Source organism: Impatiens glandulifera, chromosome 7 (assembly GCF_907164915.1).
Source record: "Impatiens glandulifera chromosome 7, dImpGla2.1, whole genome shotgun sequence".
Classification (NCBI taxonomy): Eukaryota; Viridiplantae; Streptophyta; class Magnoliopsida; order Ericales; family Balsaminaceae; genus Impatiens; species Impatiens glandulifera.
Genome location: NC_061868.1, coordinates 16,838,444 through 16,858,139, shown reverse-complemented (window position 1 = coordinate 16,858,139; position 19,696 = coordinate 16,838,444).

Sequence of the window (19,696 nt, the reverse complement as noted above, 5' to 3'; positions counted from 1 at the left end):
ATTCAAAGAATATATTATTATCAGTAGTAAATCGAACAACACTCATCAAATTCTTGACAATTTGTAGAATTCAAAATATTTCGTAGATGTAGAGTTTGATTTCCACTATTAGTAATAGAATTTCCAATGTGATATATGGATAATGGGTTACCGTTACCAACTGAAAATTAGTTCAGTACCTTGATATGTCGAGTTAGTATGGAGATTTTCTAAGTTAGTTGTAAAATGATTAGTATCACTCAAGTCTGGATAACACGCGAAATTTGAGATCACTAATGAGTTGGCAATCATAGCTATTAGTGGAGCTGAAGGTTGAAAGTTATGATCAAACCTACGCCGACAAGTATTGAGTATTCACAAGATGTTGGTGAGAGCGACAACTATCTGATGTATGTCAATTCAATAAAAATTAGTATATTTCGGACGTTGATTACCACCATTATTATTTCTGCGGCGGTTCCCGTCACGAGAAAATAAATTGTTTCTAGATTGAAGATTATTGAGCCCATAATTTGATCTAGCTCGACTTGCATTATTATTTATATTATTGTTGGACCTATATAAAGGCGTCTCGCTCCAGTTACCACTAGACTCGGACTCGTGTCCATTGGCATACAAATTTTTAGCCATATGATCCTGAATTTGACCCCTTCCTCGCAAAGATGGATTCCCGCGAGAGTTTCTTCCACCTCATCTATGTCGTCCGAAAGCAAGATTGGATGATGTATTGTTGGCAATAGAATGTGCTAGCTCTTGTCGTTGTTCGTGGTTGAGCAGAAGTCCTATGATTTTTTCGACACTCACAGTTCGAAACGGGTGGTTATAGCAACCATTAAGGCTTTGTATTCTGGTCTAAGGCCAGTCAAGGTATGAGTGAACAAATCAAGTTCAGAAACTCTCTCACCAATTGTTGCAAGAGAATCTACTATAGATTTTATAGATTGTAGGTATTCATTCATTGATTTATTACCTTTCTTCTAAGTCTGGAGTTTTAGTCGTAACTAAACTAAACAAGCTCTATATTGTGTTGCGAATATTCTTTCAATTGTAGCCTAAATACGCCAAGAGGTCTCACATGCGTCGCCAACAACTTGAGCAAGAATGGAATTTGATAAGGTAGAGAGGAGCCAACTTATGATTCGTTGATCTTTCTCCTCCCATGCTTCAAACTCAGGATTAACGACGATGGTGGGTTTCTCTCTGTCATTGTCAATAACACCTTCATCGTCCTGTACTGAAGTAATTGTTGTTTAGGGGGTGGGTGGGATTCAGTAACAAATCGGAAAAGAGGTTGCCTTTTAGAACTAGTATAACTTGATTTTTCTAGATTACAAAGTTGTGCTGATCAAATTAACATAGATCGATTGAAGAAAGTTAGGAAACAACTGTTTTTTATTTGATTCATCCATAGGATCGAAAAAATAGAAAGAGTAGTCCAGAAGACGCTTTGATACCAAGAGAAAGTGTTGAGTCAAATTATTTTGACTGAGTGTTGAAATAATTTAACCATTGAGATTTTGATGATGAAATGACTTATGAGTTTTGATGCAGGTGTATTGAAATAATATTCCATGAGACTTGGCTCTAATAAGGATCATTAGACCGATTTTGGCAATCAGATGCATATAATTAGACGTACAGTCTAACTCATCGGAGTTAGACATGTAGTCTAATGAATGCATAGAATTAGACATACATTCTAACTCATCGGAGTTAGACGTGTAGTCTAATGAATGCATAGAATTAGACGTACAGTCTAACTCATCAGAGTTAGACGTGTAGTCTAAAGAATGCATAGAATTAGACGTATAGTCTAACTCATCGGAGTTAGACGTGTAGTCTAAAGAATGCATAGAATTAGATGTACAGTCTAACTCATCGGAGTTAGACGTGTAGTCTAATGAATGAATAGAATTAGACGTACAGTCTAACTCATCGGAGTTAGACGTGTAGTCTAATAGACTTGTAATTAGATGAATGGTCTAATAGATTATTTGGAATTAGACGTACAGTCTAACTCATTAGAGTTAGACGTGTAGTCTAATATATTTGCAATTAGACGGATAGTCTAATATATTCGGAATTAGACGTGCAGTCTAACTCAGTGGAGTTAGACGTGCAATCTAATAGAAAGTGAAAGTTAGACGTGGGTCTAACTCCTTCAGACAAGTTTGAGGTAGAACCGGAATTAGACGTGCAGTCTAACTCAGTGGAGTTAGACGTGCAATCTAATGTTTATTGGATAATTAGACGCGTAGTCTAATTAGTGAAAGTTAGACGTGAGTCTAACTCCTTCAGACAAGTCTGAGGTAGAACCGGAATTAGACGTGCAGTCTAACTTAGTGGAGTTAGACGTGCAGTCTAATAGTTATTGTAATTAGACGTGTAGTCTAATTCTATTAGACCAGGCGGTCTAATAGACTCGGTTACTAGAAGGAGATGCTTAATTTCATTAGACTGATTTTTACAATCCGTCTAATTGAAATACGTCTAATGCTTAGTTTAAGTAGTATGCTTGAAGCTAGCATTTCACCTACCCACGTGCTATAGCTGTACCCTACTCCTGCTCCACTTTCTAGTGAAGAGCAGTACAACAGTTATATGCAACCAACCAAGAAATGCCACGTAAGAGAATTTTCCTCACATTACTTGTTTTGCAGGTACATCCCTGATCGAATATTCAGCGCACTACCAGTGGTGTACGGCCACGATCCTTGTGCTCAGAACCTGTTGTGTATAATGGAGGCTTTCCAATGGAAGAGTGCCACGTACCATTCTAAAATATTCGACCATTAGCTCCTGCTCAGTATTTAACAAATCTCAAGGACAACGGACAATCTGCCTTACGAATTTATCCGAACACAACAAACAAGCAATCTGATTTTACAGAAAGAGAAACTACTCAATCATCTTGCTTACTGAATTCAAGCCTTTGAATACTCATACTGTGAAGCTGCTTTCTGATTGTACTGTGTGTGAATCAAGAGAGAACTAGAATCAAAGCACCTTTAGTTGAGTGATATTCTTCATCTTGTAATTGAACAGAAAGTGTTCTGTTCAATAGTGAGTTAAGTGTGTGTAAACTATATTTGATTCGAATCATATTATAGTAAATCCTTCCGGTGGTTGGAAGAAGGGGTGACGTAGGAGAGTTTCTCCGAACATCCATAAACAAACTGATGTGTTCTTCATTTCTGTCATCTTTTCATATTTCATCTTGTGCTTCAAACCCAAGTAAACAATTCTGCCTTGAATCTGTTTCAAGTGTTTACAAGTGTTTGCGTAGAATAGAAAGCGAATTAAATCCCTAACAGAATTTCGTTCTTAGCCAGACCCCCGTCTCTATCGATAAGCCTTCATCCTTAGCCAGACCCCCGTCTCTATCGATAAAGCTGATCATATCAATTGGTATCAGAGCCCTGTTTCTATTCTTAAAGCCTTTCCTGAAATATATCGACCATAACCAAAGATGCCAGTGCTACAGCCATTCCAACTTTCTCTCGAGAAAACTACTTTGTTTGGAAGAAAATAGTTCGTGCTCATCTCTCTTCTCTTCATGATGACATGTGGAGCGTTGTCACAGAAGGTCCTATCAAGATTGATAAGGAGAAGGCTGACTGGACCGCTGATGAAAAGAGGCAGAACAACTTCAACAACATGGCTCTTGATGTTTTGTACAGATCTCTCTATGACAGCATGTTCAACTACATTATCGAATGCGATACTGCCAAAGAGGTCTGGGACAGACTCATTCAACTGTGCGAGGGAAACGAGCAAACCAAGGAAAACAAGATCATGGTTGCCACTCAACAGTTCGACAGCTTCAAGATGCATCCTGGTGAAACAATGAACGATTTCGACACCAGATTCAGCAAAATAGTCTCCTCTCTGTCTATCCTAGGCAAGACCTATAGCAACTGAGAGCTTGCTATCAAGGTCATGCGTGCTCTTCCAAGGAAATGGGACATAAAGACTATGGCGATGAGAGAATCCAAAGATATTAACAAGATCTCTCTCTTTGATCTCATTGCTGATCTCAAGGCCTATGAGTTCGAGCTGAACTGTAGGATGGAAGAAGATCAACCCACGTCCGTTATCATTTCCAAGGAGCTGGTGACTGCTAAAGAGACACCAACCGCTACGGACGTGAAGATGGCAGCTCAGAAGCTGAGCAGCGATGTCATGTCTCTCTTTGTGAAGAAGTTTGACGACTTCATGAAGAAGAGCAACTCTAACTCAAACTCTTCAAATTCTAATGACAACAAAAAATCTAAAGCTAATGTTACTTGTTTTAACTGTGGTATTAAAGGTCATTATGAATCAGAATGCCGGAAGCCAAAGCGTGAAGATTCCAAGGATGATGGAAAAGAGCTGAAGGCTCTTATGGCAGGTGACGGGAAGAATAGAGGAAGCAGTCATGGCTCTTATTTTTCATCTAGTGAAAGTGATGAAGAAGAGGTGACGTACTTCATGGCAAGAGAAGATGAAGAAAGAACTCAGGAGACTGAGGTATTTGACTTCTCTTCCGAAAGGTTTTCAAGGGAACAACTGGTAGCTTCACTAAATGACATGGTCATCGAGTATAGAAAGCTAGAAGAATCTCTAAATGAAACTAAATCTTCATCAGATGTAAACAAACCAAATATGTCTCAAGCTAAAGAGTCAAATGTTTTTGAAAAAAAGATTGAAGAGACCTCATCTGAGAATGAGATGCTCAAGGAACAGATTCAAACCCTTTCATATGAAAACAAAAGGTTAAACTATTTTGTCTGTGCATGGACAAGGTCTGGAAATGCTATCAAATATCAGATCAGCATTTTGAAACCTACTGGATCTAGATCCGGATTGGGGTTTTATAGCAATGACCTAACCTATCATGCAAAAAGTTAAAATTATATGACAAACTTAAGCCAATAAGTTTTGTCAAAAGAAGTATGACTGACATTGAATCTGATCCTATTCATGAAGAAGTTGCTTTCAAAAATGAAATAGTTTATGTTCCGCCTACTGTTAGCTGGCTTAAGAATAAGCTAGAAGCAGCTAACAAGACTGGCAATCTAAAACCTGACTCTAAGTCAAGGAGTTTTAAAAGAAAATCTTCTTCAAAAGTTAAGAGATCAGTGGCTAGCAGGAAGTCATCTGCTAAGTCAAAATCCTATGCATTAATCACAACACAAAATGGGAAGTCCACCAGAATAACTCAAATATGGATTCCTAAGGAACTAATTGATCGAGGATCCAATTGAGTATGGGTACCAAAATGTGTAAATAGTTTCTTTTGTAGGTGATGTATGAGGATTGCAGGAAGGAAGCTAGAAGAGTACTCTTCTGAGTACACAGCCCGGAAGATCAACAATGGCATTTTCCATTCTAGAAGAATAAATGTTTTTATTTGTTGAAAATGTTTTTGGTCTTTGGACCACAAAAATTATTTATTACATTCTTTTAAAATGAGAGGGAAAATTACTTTGGAAGTAAAGATACTCTCTAGACGAATATCCTTAATCGTTCTAATTAGACAAGTGTGTCTAAAAGAAACAGTGTGTACTTAGACGTATTTTTGCTCATAATCTATACATCTAAGTCTATATGTTGAGGTGTTATACCTACGCGATTAGACGGACACGTCTAATAGACGTTAGACGTTTTTACGTCATGAGCAAGTGGTTGCTCACGTCTAATCAAATACACGTCTAACACGTGGTGTTTATGCGGAATTAGACGTACACGTCTAATAGACATTAGACGGATTTTTATAACACGGAATTAGATGTATGCGTCTAATAGACTCATTCGTCTAATAGATGTTTTGTTATATGGATTTGTGGAGTAAGAAAAACGTCTAACTACGTGCTGATTAGACTGATCAAGGACAGTTGTCCCACGATTGAGAGCTATTTACTTTTCCCGCTCAAAATATCAAACAGTCATCTCTTACTAACATGAAGACACGTGTCTCTCAAGTTTAGAAAAAATGACTGATATACCCTCATTTGTTAATGATGACTCCTTGAAAAAGGATTTCTAACATTTATTGATGGGCCATACCCTTAAGATAAGACGGTTATTCTGTATTTCTCTCTTCCGTCTATATAAGGATATTAGTGCATGAGTTTGAAAGTTTTCAATCTCTCGAAATCCTTATGAACCCTAGCTTTCTTTGCATTTATCTCTCTAAATCTCTCTGAAATCATGTGTCGTTTCATATTCTTTCGAAAATGGTGAAGAAAATCACTTTGGGTCACTGTACTTTGCAGGTGGATTTTCCATCGGTGTACACTTTCGATCAACCGGAGGTGGTGGAGATGTTCCGAACCCTAAAATATTTTGGGTTAAGGAAGTATCTCAGCGGTCCATTCATATTCTATGAGAAAGAAGTTCGCGAGTTATTCAAATCTGCAACTATGGTGGGTGAATCCATCATAGCAACCGTCAACAGCATGGAGTTTTCCTTCGATGAAGCAGTTTATGCGGAGTTCTTTGAACTTCCAACGGAGGGGCACTCGTTCAACTTGATCATTTCACTAGAAATCATGGAGGAGATGAAGAGAACCTTCTCTGCCGATGGTTCGATAATCCATGTAAATGGACTCAAAAAGGCGTTTAAACCGCATTTCATTCTGCTGAACGACGTGGTGGAAAAGGCGCTACAAGGGAAAGTTGTCTCTTTCCATCTCTATAGTCAAGACCGTTTTGACTATATGTGTGCTATTTCAAAGGGAATCCAGGTAAACTGGGCTCACATCCTTTTCCAGAACTTGTGCTTTTCGATTTGTCAGACGAACAAGGAAAGCATAACGTTTGCGGCTCAACTGAGTCATTTGTTGAAGCATTTGGGGGTTCCTATTGGTGAACCTGTGCAGATCAACTCTCCAAGAGTATATACTGCCCTTACAGTGGCTAACATACTAATGATGATGAAGAACAATCTTGAATCTACATCTGGTGCATCTAGTTACCAAACTGGTGGAAAACCCTCTACCCGATCCAAGCAACCGTCTGCTTCTGTCATGTCTACAGGGGCAAAAATATTTTGTTTGATTGTGGAACGCTTATGAGGACTTGGAGGATGATTCCCGAGGGAGAGCGTGAATAATATTTATGTCAAGAATGGAAAATCCCATATGAAGAAGTCACGTCTCTTGAAAACGTCAAAGTGAGATAAAATTTTAAGGTGTTTGTTTGTTTGTAATTCATTTGTAAAAGTCTTGAACTTGTAATTTTGGATTGTTTCATTTTTTTATTTCGAACTTTGTGTTAGAATGATAAAATGAATTATGTCCGTTTTTTATATTTTCGGGAATTTTTTAATAAAACGATGAGAAGTTGTTTTTTTTAAAAAAACTCGTGACCATTCAAGGCATGGTGATAAATCTTCCCGATGATGCCGATGTCCCCACATGGAGAAATGCCATGGAGAAGTCATGTTGTATACAAAGACATTGGATTGAGCTTTAGATTTGAGTAAATATGACACTAATGGCACTTCTTTACAAAAGCCAACACACTCTTGCTCCATATTTTGCCAATAATATCTGGAAAAAAATATTTTCTTAACCAAGGCTAGTCCATTCATATGTGGTCCACACTTGCCAACTGTCGATTCAGATTTATTTTATGCACATGTTTTGTGTTGGGTCAAATTATTTTGACTAAGTGTCAAAGTAGTTTGACTATTGGAATTTTGAAGATGAATGTATATAAAACTCAATCTATGCCGTCTAATTGTTTTTGGTGCAGGTGTATCGAAAAACAGGTTATATTAGACTTAGTCTTAATGAGGTTCATTAGACTAATTTGGCATTAGATGCATTGAGTTACACGTAGTTAGACGTGCAGTCTAATAGACGGAGTTAGACGTGCATTCTAACATACGGAGTTAGACGTGCAGTCTAACAGACGTAGTTAGACGTGCAGTCTAACACACTGAGTTAGACGTGCAGTCTAACAGACGTTTTTAGATGTGCAGTCTAACACACGAAGTTAGACGTGCAGTCTAACAAACGTAGTTATACGTGTAATCTAATAGACATAGTTATACGTGCAGTCTAACCGACAGAGTTAGACGTGCAGTCTAATAGACATAGTTAGACGTGTAGTCTAACAGACGTAGTTAGACGTGCAGTCTAACAGACGGAGTTAGACGTGCAATCTAACTAGTGAGAGTTAGACGTGTAGTTTAACACACGGAGTTAGACGTGTAGTCTAACTAGTGAGAGTTAGACGTGTAGTCTAACTAATGAGAGTTAGACGTGTAGTCTAACTCCTTTAGATTAGTCTGAAGGGATGTATAGTAAGACGTGCAGTCTAACTAATAGAAGTTAGACGTGCAGTCTAACTCCTTCAGATTAGTCTAAAGGGATGTGCTATTACACGTGTTGTCTAATCCCATTACACCAGGTGGTCTAATGGATCTTGTTATTAGACGGGGGTGTCTAATTTCATAAGACAATGTCATCTAAGTGAAATACGTCTAATGCTAGGCTTAAGCAGTTGCTTGAAGCTAACACCCTTCTATCCACGATCAACTTGCTGTACGCTACTCCTGCTCCACTTTCCAGTGAAGATCAGTACGATAGCAGATTGGATAAATGCTATGCAGGAGGAGTTAAACTAATTTATGAGAAATAAAGTGTGGCATCTAACTCATAGACCGACTGACCAGTCAGTCATAGGAACAAGATGGGTCTTTAGAAATAAGCTTAGTGAAGATTGCTTAGTTATTAGAAACAAAGCCCGTTTAGTTGCTCAAGGATACAGACATGAGGAAGGTATCGACTTTGATGAGTCTTTGTACCTGTAGCAAGACTTGAGGCAATTAGAATCTTCCTGGAATATGCATCATTTAAGAACTTGAAAGTTTTTCAAATGGATGTAAAAAGTGCATTTTTAAATGGTAAATTAAATGAAGATGTCTATGTTGAACAATCCCTGGTTTTGTAGATCATACATCATCACCAAATCATGTTTATATACTTGACAAAGCTCTGTATGGTTTGGAACAAGCTCCTAGAGCTTGGTATGACATTTTAACTGACTTTCTGTTTAATCGTGATTTTATTATTGGAACTATGGATAAAACCTTGTTTAGATTCACTAAAGATTCTCACATCCTTCTTGTTTAAATATATGTTGATGATATTATATTTGGCTCAACTAACCCCAAATTGTGTGAGAAATTTGCTAAACTGATGCAGGATAGATTTGAAATGAGTTTGATGAGAGAATTAACGTTCTTCCTTGGGCTTCATGTCCGTCAGTTGGAGAAAGGAACCTTCATCAATCAGGCCAAGTATACCAAAGAACAACTAAAGAAGTTTGGGATAGAGAACTACTCTACCGCAGTCACTCCAATGAGCTCCTCTAGTAAACTAGATAAAGATGTTCAAAGTGTAGATGTCACAGCCTATAGAAGACTTATCGGATCCTTGCTCTATGTGACTGCTAGTAGACCAGATATCCAATTTGCTGTTGGTGTCTGTGAAAGATTTCAGGCTAATCCTAAACTCTCTCACTTTACTGCTGCTAAACGCATTCTTAAATATTTAAAGGGAACTCAAAATGTGGGACTGTGGTATCCGAAGGATTCCAGTTTCAATTTGACCGGTTTCATAGATGTAGATTATGCAGGGTGCAAAATTGATAGAAAGAGCACAAGTGGAACTTTCCAGTTCCTTGGAGATCGTCTTATCTCATGGTTCAGCAAGAAGCAGACGTCGGTTGCCACGTCTACAGCTGAAGTAGAGTACCTCGCTGCTGGCAGTTGCTGCTCTCAACTTTTGTGGGTTCAACAACAACTCAAGGACTATGGAATTAAGGCTGAAGAATCTCAAATTTTCTGCGATAATACTAGTGCTATCGCAATCACCTATAATTTAGTTCTGCATTCTCGGACAAAGCATATCGAAATCAGTCATCATTTTATCCGAGAGCACGTCAATCAGAAGTAGATTCGTTTTGAATATATCCCTACAGATCAACAAACAGCAGATATCTTCACGAAGCCTTTGTCCGAAGCTAAGTTATCTCATTTTAGAAACATTTTAGGTCTTGTTGATCTTGATTGATGTTGTTATGTGCATAAATTGAGGGGGAACATGTTGTTAAAAGTGTAAGTGGACAGACAAGAAGACAGAGGTCTTAATACGTCCAATGAACTAGAAGCTTAAGAAACATAACTACTTAGACGTACATCTACTCTAGTAGTTTTTATCTTCTCTCGGGAAATTTTGGCTTGGTTTATAACCGGCTCGGTTAGACATACACGTCTAATAAGACGTTAGATGTTTTTATGTCTAGAGCTAGTGGAAACTCATGTCTAACCAGACACACGTGAAGCACGTGCTGTTTATGCACAATTAGACGCGTCGTCTAATAGACATATTTTCCAAGTAGAAATAAAAAATGTGAAAAGTAGAATAAATGTCTAACTACTTGTGTACTTAGACTTTTAATTTTCTGGCTATTTGGACAGTTGTCATCTGCATATGAATCTGTTCATGTATTTTTCCCGTCTAAAATAAACCAGTCACGTCTCAAATAAATTGAAGATACGTGTCTCTCAATTTGTCAAAGAGTGATTGAGATTTCTGACATTATTTCCATTTATACGTCTAATATTAACTACATGCTTTCATGATTAACATTAACAGTTGTGTTCCTAGGGAATAGGTCTATGACTCTTTGACGGTTGATATAATGATTAGATATTAACTACACTTTAGGTTCTTGATATTTAATGAAGGGTATTACTTAAATGGTTGAGTACTCCCAAATCTGTATCTCTCTCTTTCTAGAATTCGAATTGTCAAAATGACTTCCTTCTTTCCAAAATCCCTGCAAGTAGATTTCCAGTCTGTATATTCTACTCCAATCCGTGGAGTGGTTCAAATGTTTGAATCATTAGAAGCCTCTGGGTTGAAGAAGTTTCTTCGCCCCCACTGCATATATCACGAACAGATCATTCGTGAGTTATTTGAAACCGCCAAGTTTTACATCGACAAATATATCTGCGGGATTGTTCTCGGCAGAATGATTTGTTTTGATGAAGAAACATTTGGCATGTTCTTCCTTCTCCCAACCGTAGGAATCCATGAGTTTCCTCCCTCCTCTCCTGAAATACGGTCGGAGATGATGAATGTCTTCTCAGACACGACCCTTCCAGTAAAGAATCACGGGAAGAGTAGCTTCTTGAAATTTGAGTATGCCTTACTCAGTGACATCATTTCGAAATCCCTCCTTGCAAAATATTCCTCTTACACGTATTGTTCAAAAGTCTTTGAGATAATGGTGGCTATCACAAGGGGTGTTGCCATCAATTGGAAGAAGGTCCTCTTCGAGAACCTGGTTAGAATGCTCTATGCCAGAAAGACGATCTTTGATTTTGATGGTCCTCTTGGCGCATTTCTTTGCTGTCTTCTCGATGAATCTGGTTATGGGTATCATTCATCCTCCAAAACCCTGAACAGCCAGAAGGTTTTTGATTATATTCTTAGGGTGAAAAGGCTTAAATCAAAGAAAATGGACAGAGGTGTCTACAACTCCACTCTAACTGCAGTCTTAGAGACTTCTTAGGTTGTAGATTCTTCTTTCCTAACGATTTTAAAAAGGGGGAAGAAAGAAAGAGAAAAAGGAGTAGGTTATGAATTATTTTGTTTGTTGTTTTTGAAAAGATGTTGTGCATTCCTCTTGAAAAACACTCTTGATCTTGTCTTCATCTGATATGTTTATCTGATAATGGTATTATTTATGAACTTGTTTTTTAATATTCGATTTGGAAAGTGTTTGTGTAAGATGGATGAACAAGTTTTAATCTGCATTTTATATGATGGGTGTTTAATTTGTTACTTATGCAAAGTTTTAACATCATCATCAAAAATGGGGAAATTGTTGGGTTAAATTATTTTGACTAAGTGTCAAAGTAGTTTGACTATTGGAATTTTGATGATGAGGGTATATAAAACTTAATCTATGTCGTCTAATTGTTTTCGGTGCAGGTGTATCGAAAAACATGTTATATTAGACTTAGTCTTAATGAGGTTCATTAGACTGATTTGGCATTAGATGCATTGAGTTACACGTAGTTAGACATGCAGTCTAACTAGTGAGAGTTAGATGTGCAGTTTAACAGACGTAGTTAGACGTGCAGTTTAATACACGGAGTTAGACGTGCAGTCTAACAGGCGTTGTTAGACGTGCAGTCTAACACACGGAGTTAGACGTGTAGTCTAACAGACGTAGTTAGACGTGCAGTCTAACAGACGTAGTTAGACGTGCAGTCTAATAGACGTAGTTAGACGTGCAGTCTAACAGACGTAGTTAGACGTGCAGACTAATAGACAGAGTTAGACGTGTAGTCTAACTGGTGAGAGTTAAGTCTAACACACGGAGTTAGACGTTCAGTCTAACTTGTGAGAGTTAGATGTGCAGTCTAACAAATGAGAGTTAGACGTGTAGTCTAATTCCTTCAGATTAGTCTGAAGGGATGTATAGTTAGACGTGCAGTCTAACTAATGGAAGTTAGATGTGCAGTCTAACTCCTTCAGATTAGTCTGAAGGGATGTGCTATTACACGTGTTGTCTAATCCCATTAGACCAGGTGGTCTAATGGATCATGTTATTAGACGGGGGTGTCTAATTTCATAAGACGAGGTCGTCTAAGTGAAATACGTCTAATGCTAGGCTTAAGCAGTTGCTTGAAGCTAACACCCTTCTATCCACGATCAACTAGTTGTACGCTACTCCTGCTCCACTTTCCAGTGAAGATCAGTACGATAGCAAGTTGCAACCAATTTATTAATGCCACATAAGCAAATATTCTTTTCACTACTTGTTTTTGTAGGAATATCCTTGAAGAATATTTGGCGCACTACCAGATTGGTACGACCAGGATCCTAGTTCTCAGAGTCTGTTGTGTACTATGGAGGCATTCCAATGGAAGCTCGTCATGTGTCATTATGAAAGATTCGACCGTTGGTACCTTCTCCTTATTTAAATATTTTGAAGGACAACGGAAAACTGCCGGAATAATAGAATTTGCTAAACACTACTGTAATTACAGAGTATTCAATCCAAGCATACAAACTGTCATATTGAGCGAGCTACTTTCTTGTTTTCTACTAAGTGTTCAATTAAGAGAGAGTTAGAATCAAAGCATTGTTTTAGTTGAGTGATATTCTTCATATTGTAAGTTGAACAGATTATATTCTGTTCAATAGTGAGCTATTCATGCAACTATATTTGATTCGAAAGTATAGTGAATCCTTCCGGTGGTTGGAAGAAGGAGTGTCGTAGGAGAGTTAACTCCGAACATCCATAAACAAACTGCTGTGTCTTTTCATTCTATCATCTTCTCATTCTTGATTCTTAGCTTCAAACCTAAGCAAATATTTCCGCACTTGAATCGTTCAAGAGTTTTCAAGGGTTTGCGCAGAATAGAAAATGATCTAAATACTTAACATGATTTCTATCAAATCGTTTGTCCTAAGCCGTTATCAATCGCCAGACCCCCATCTCTATTGATTACGCCGATCCTATCATTTTGGTTGTCAAATGATCCTCGATAATGTTTTTCTACCATAAATATGTAGTTAGTTGAGTATTGATGCACCGCCCTTTTCTCATTTTTCTGAAAATGAGTTGTGTATTCTCCGTATTCGATGTATCATTGAAGTGGCTTAAACCATCCCTTAGTTGATATCTTAGTGTTGGTCACAACTCTCTTTCCGATATCTCGCCTTGACTTATGTTGAATCTTGAGGTATTTGATTTTGAAACCCCCAGAACTTGAGTCATGGCGGATAAAGTATCCAACGCGTCCGTGAATCGATTTTGTCTTCTTTGTACATGCGTGAATGTCACTTTTTTGAATCGGGCAATCAATTTCATGAGATACCCGTGATACAATGGTTTTAGGTTTTCTCATTTTTCTTTCCAATCGTCGTTCGTTTGAAATATGACCAAATTTGAGTGTCCGACCAGTTCCCACGGATCAACCCTTTTCTCATAAGTCAATTTCAGCCCCAATAAACATGTCTCATACTCGACCTCATTATTGGTGACGGGATAATCAAGCTTAATCTATATCGGTTTGTATGTACCCATTGGATTGATGAGAAGAATCTTAATTCCACATCCTTGACTTTCTAAAGCCCTATTAAACATGAGTCTCCACGATGTCGTCTCAATGTACATCACTTTGTCATATATGGATGTCAATTATTCCTCGTCTTCAACGTATATCGGTTGGTATGCGAAGAAGTTTGATAATGCACTCCTATGATATTTCCTAATCTGTTGTAAGAACTTATTAAGGTTTTGAATATATTTTTCTCGCTTTTTGGACTTGAAAATCATGTCGTCCATGTACACTTCCACTTCCTTGTAAATCATATCGTGAAGTATAATTGTGGAAGCTCTTTGTTTAATTTAATCTCAATATTTTTTCAGCTGTAGACGTGCTTTCATGTTCATTATTAAAATAACATTTTATTTCAAAGTTCATTTTAGAGTTAAATTATCATCACATAACACAACTCGAAATTCTCTTCATTAAACAAAACGCTACAATTTATTATAATCATTACTCGTGCCAGAATTATTATGTTGAGAGAATAAGTAACATAATTATAAAGAGGGATAGAGTTTATGAGTGAGTTTTTAAAATACAATATCCTCTATTAATAAATTACCCTCCTTTCGATCCCTAGTTCTAGTGCTACCGATGGTCTTCTAAACAACATAAGGATCGTCTTCGTCGTTGTCAATATCATCTAAATTTATGTAGATCAAGTCGAAGGAGGTTGCCCTTTCAGAGAGTTCATATATCCGCCTTGAGGATTCACCTCGTTTAGTTCGAGCTTTCCTTTCCAAATCTACAGGTCTTCGGGAAGCCCTTTCAGTTTGCTCCGCGACTTCTCGACTCTTTTTCTGTCCATGTAATGTAATGGATTAATTGTTAGATATTTTGTCTTTAAATTAAAAAATATATAAACAATGCAATGTTACAAATAAATGAAATGTATACGAAGAATGATATCACTGAATAAATGGTTGATTCGAGACATGTGCTTAGCACATTTCCCTTAAAACATTTCCATCGTCTCCCATTTGTGTTAGAGCTTATAGTAGATGGATGTCTCCCAAGGGTACAACGAATCTAGTAGTGATTCTGCACTAAAATCACTATGCATCAACCTTGATCAACGTACCTGAACTATCACCAGGTTTCAACGGAAAATATTGAGTGAAGAAATCGAAAAACACTCACAAAATAAGAAGAGGGCTTTTGGAATTCTAGAGTGAGAAGAGAATTAAGTCAATTTTATATTAGAGATGAAAGATTTTATATTGTTGAAAAGTTAAACCATTAAATAGAATCATCAATTGATCTAATAGTTGACATTGTTTGCCTCTTCATTTACCTTAACGTTTCCTCTTCATTAAGGAGTAATTGTTTTTCAAAATTAATTTAGGCATTTACAATTCAATACTAACGTTACATGGTTTTACAATTTGTTAATAATAATATTAAATTACTCAGGTAAGTTATACTACAAATTAACAACATTTTATTAAATGGTCATCAAGGCATTTCAAATCAATCAATTTAAATTTATTAATTCAAATTATATATTTGGATCAAGTTTCACTCCTTAATTCACGTTTGAATTTCATATGAATTTTATTTTATTTTATTATCCAAATTCTAATTTCCATTCATTAATGGAATTTATAGAATTAGTTTAAAAATTCCAAGAATCCCCCGCATTAATAGAAATTGAAAGATTAACCTGGTAAATGTTCAATAGTTGAATTCTACTAGGATAGGTAGGTGTAACCCTTTTAATATTCTCTTATGAAAGTATATAACTTTACTAGCCGATTAGTAAATTCGATGTCCTTGAACTATTCTGTCATTTGTGTAAACAATTACATACTTTAACATAGAATTCTCCATGATACATGTCAAGCTCTCATGCTTGTTTCCGTTTTGGCCATAAAATGCGTCTAGTTCTTTGAGATGGTCTAGAATTGAACTGTGCAATTCCTTCAAAGTGCCCCCACTTCTCCCTCAAATAGGTGACCTCTTTGTTCACAATGAATCATTAAAAGCGATATGCTTATCCTCATCAAGATATATATTGTTTCATTATAGGATTAATCATCAATACTAATTTTTCAAGTCGCTACAATTAGGCTGTCCCATTCATCTATTTCATAAAATCATTTTGAAGACATTGGTTCTTCAAATTTTTATAAAATTAATGTCAAAGAAATGACACATTTCTTGATTTAAAAATCCTCAAATTTTAAAAATCGATTTGAGCATCAACTCAGCAAATATAAACAAAACATTTTCTTGTTATTTTATTTCTTTTTGTAAAGTTGTGCAACTTTATCTTTTGTAGAGAACATATTTCTCTACCAATAAATTATCCTTTTATTTATTATAATATGCACAATAATTTTTATGTTATTATCAATAAAAATATTTGACCCCACATTTGTGTTGGTATCTTTTTTAAATCACGCGCATTTATATGATTTAAATCAATGATTTTTTAATGAAGAAATTGTCACACAATTCTTTTACAAATTTTTTTGTTATACTTATAATACAATGAATAAGATAACTATATTATAAATATTTAATTAAATAAACATAATTTCTATAACAGAGATTAGAATGTTTATTCATATATAAATTATTCTTCACATAATCTCTACATAAGAAATTATAATATCTAATTAATTAAAATATTTATTTCATCACATTAATTCTATAAAAAAAAATTAGAATATTTAATCAAATAAATATTCACTGTGTCACATGATTTCTACAAAGGAAATCATAATGTTTCAAGCATCTTTGGCCGAAACCGCTTACACATTTATATTGATTGCATGTTTGCATCCCATAATAATGACACATTTACCACATTATTTATCAGATCAAACAGGAATTTTCTTGTAATTATTAGATTTCAAAAAACATCAAATTAAACAAGTTTTTATGATGAAATTAAACAATATATATCAAATATATAATCGAATAGTTTAGAAACATAATAAACAAGTGATATGCCATATATATTATTATTACTTCATTTATCATTAAGCAAATACCTTTATAAAATATATTAATAATTAATTATTATATTGACAATTTATCTTTAATCAAATACCAAATAACTAATTATTATAAATAATTATTCATGTCATTCGTCAATTTCTTAATTAATGATGACTTTTAACTTTCCATAGGAATGATTGTATACCAAATGACACATAATTTTTTGAAAATTTTAGAATTTTCTATTTTAAAATAAAATAGATATACAATAATCATTATTCACATATGTATACAAATAACTAGTTCATCATACATATTATGAATTAACACAAGTTATCATATTATTAGCTAATATGCATGATGCATATCATTCGTCAATTTCTTAATTAATGATGACTTTTAACTTTCCATAGGAGTTATTGTATACCAAAAGACAAAAACAATTTTGAAAATTTGAAATTTTCCATTTTAAAATAAAATAGATATACAATAATCATTATTCACACATGTATACAAATAACTAGTTCATTATACATATTATGAATTAACAAAAGTTATCATATTATTAGCTAATATGCATGATGCATGTTATATATATAGAGAAATGATTGGGGGAGGGAATTTAGGAGATAAAATTTGAGAGGTAATAACGTGACGTAATCTTATTGGCCAAAAAAATAACAATTTTTCTCTCTCTTCTCTATCTCCTCACCTTTTATCCTTTTCCAACTAGTGATGTGGTGACACGTCATTCCATCCCTTATTCTCTCTCCCAAATTCCCTCCCCTATCACTCCTCACACACACACACACAGATATATATATATATATAAGCAATCATTTAACAAGACAATTTATAAATACAAATGTACTACATGTCTTAATCAAAGTAATTACATTATCGTGTTTTGACCAATAATCCAAGTGAAGCGACAATGCTCAAAACAAATCTAGGTGGATCGTTCTCATTTAGATAATTCTAGCGAAAATAATTTCGACTCACATAGTTGTCTCTTTGAATACATTAATATAATGAGTTATAACACTAATGACGTTAATTCTATATCATCTAATAATTAATCACACAATTTCTATAAAAGAAATAAAAATGCTTCAAAATAACATTGACAAAGTCATTTTAACAAATTAAATTCTATATAAGAAACCGTTAAGTGCCCGAAAATCATTTAACGAAGCTCATTTATCTCATAATTTCTACACAAGAAATTTGAATGATTTCAACATCAATGTTTAGAGTCATTTTAACAAATCTGATTTCTACAAAGAAATCATTGACTATCTCATTCATCTCATAATTTTTACACAAGAAATTGGAATGGTTTCAATATAAATGACGACTAAAGTCATTTTCACTAGTCTGATTTCTATAAAGAAATCTTTGACTACCCACATTCATCTCATAATTTCTACATAATAAATTGGAATAGGTTTTAACATCAATGACCATAGTCATTTTAGCACATCAGATTTCTACAAAAAAATCATTGCCAAATTACGACTTCTGCCTTGCACCTTGCGTCAGAATTTCGAACCACTACCCAACGTGTCATTTCATCGTTATACTACTATTTACGACATTTTGTTTTCTTTTCAGAGAAACTTACTTTTCTCCTTTTTGATTTATCTCTGACAAAAAAAAACAATAACTTAGTATAATAATCAAATGGTAAATATATAAAACAATCTATATATACATATATAAATAGACTATATTTCCTTAGTTAACAATCAACATACCACATTATTTATAATTAATTATATAAAATGAAAACCACATGTTCCAATTATAATTAATTTCATTTACTATTAATAAATTTTAACTATTTATTTTATGAAAATTAAAAGCTAGCTTTTTAGTTACTTTTTTATTTTCTTTGATATTATTAATAATTTTAGTAACCAACAAATCTTTAATTAAAAAGAAGACAAATTATTGTTTTATAATTTATTTTTTAGATAAAATTTGTATAATGAATATGATAGGATCGATGACACAAATAGAGATGGGGTTTAGCTATTGATGACAACTTCGTACAAAAACGGTTTGATAGAAATCATGTTAGAGATTTAAATCACTTTCTATTATTCACAAACCCTTACAAACTCTTGAACGATTCAAGTGCGGAAACGTTTGCTCAGGTTTGAAGCTAAGAACCAAAGAATAAGAAGATGACAGAATGTAAATGACACAAAGAACTGTTTATGGATGTTCGGAGCAAAACTCTCCTATGTCACCCATGTCCAACCGGTTGGGCCAATGCATGGAAAGATTCTTCCAACCACCGGAAGGATTCACTATACTTTTCTTAGAATCAAATACAGTTGCACGGCTAACTCACTATTGAACAGAACATACTCTGTTCAACTTACAGTATATTGAAGAATATCACTCAGCTAGACAATACTTTGATTATATCTCTCTCTTGATGTACACACAATAAAGCAAGAAAGCAATTCATGAGATTGTAAGTTCAGCTTGTATATTAGCGTATGTGTCCAACACTTATTCCGTTGTCCTTGAGGATCCTTAGATAGAGAGCAGGTACCAACGATCGAATCTTCTACAATGACACGTGGCAAGCACCCATTGGAAAGCCTCCAT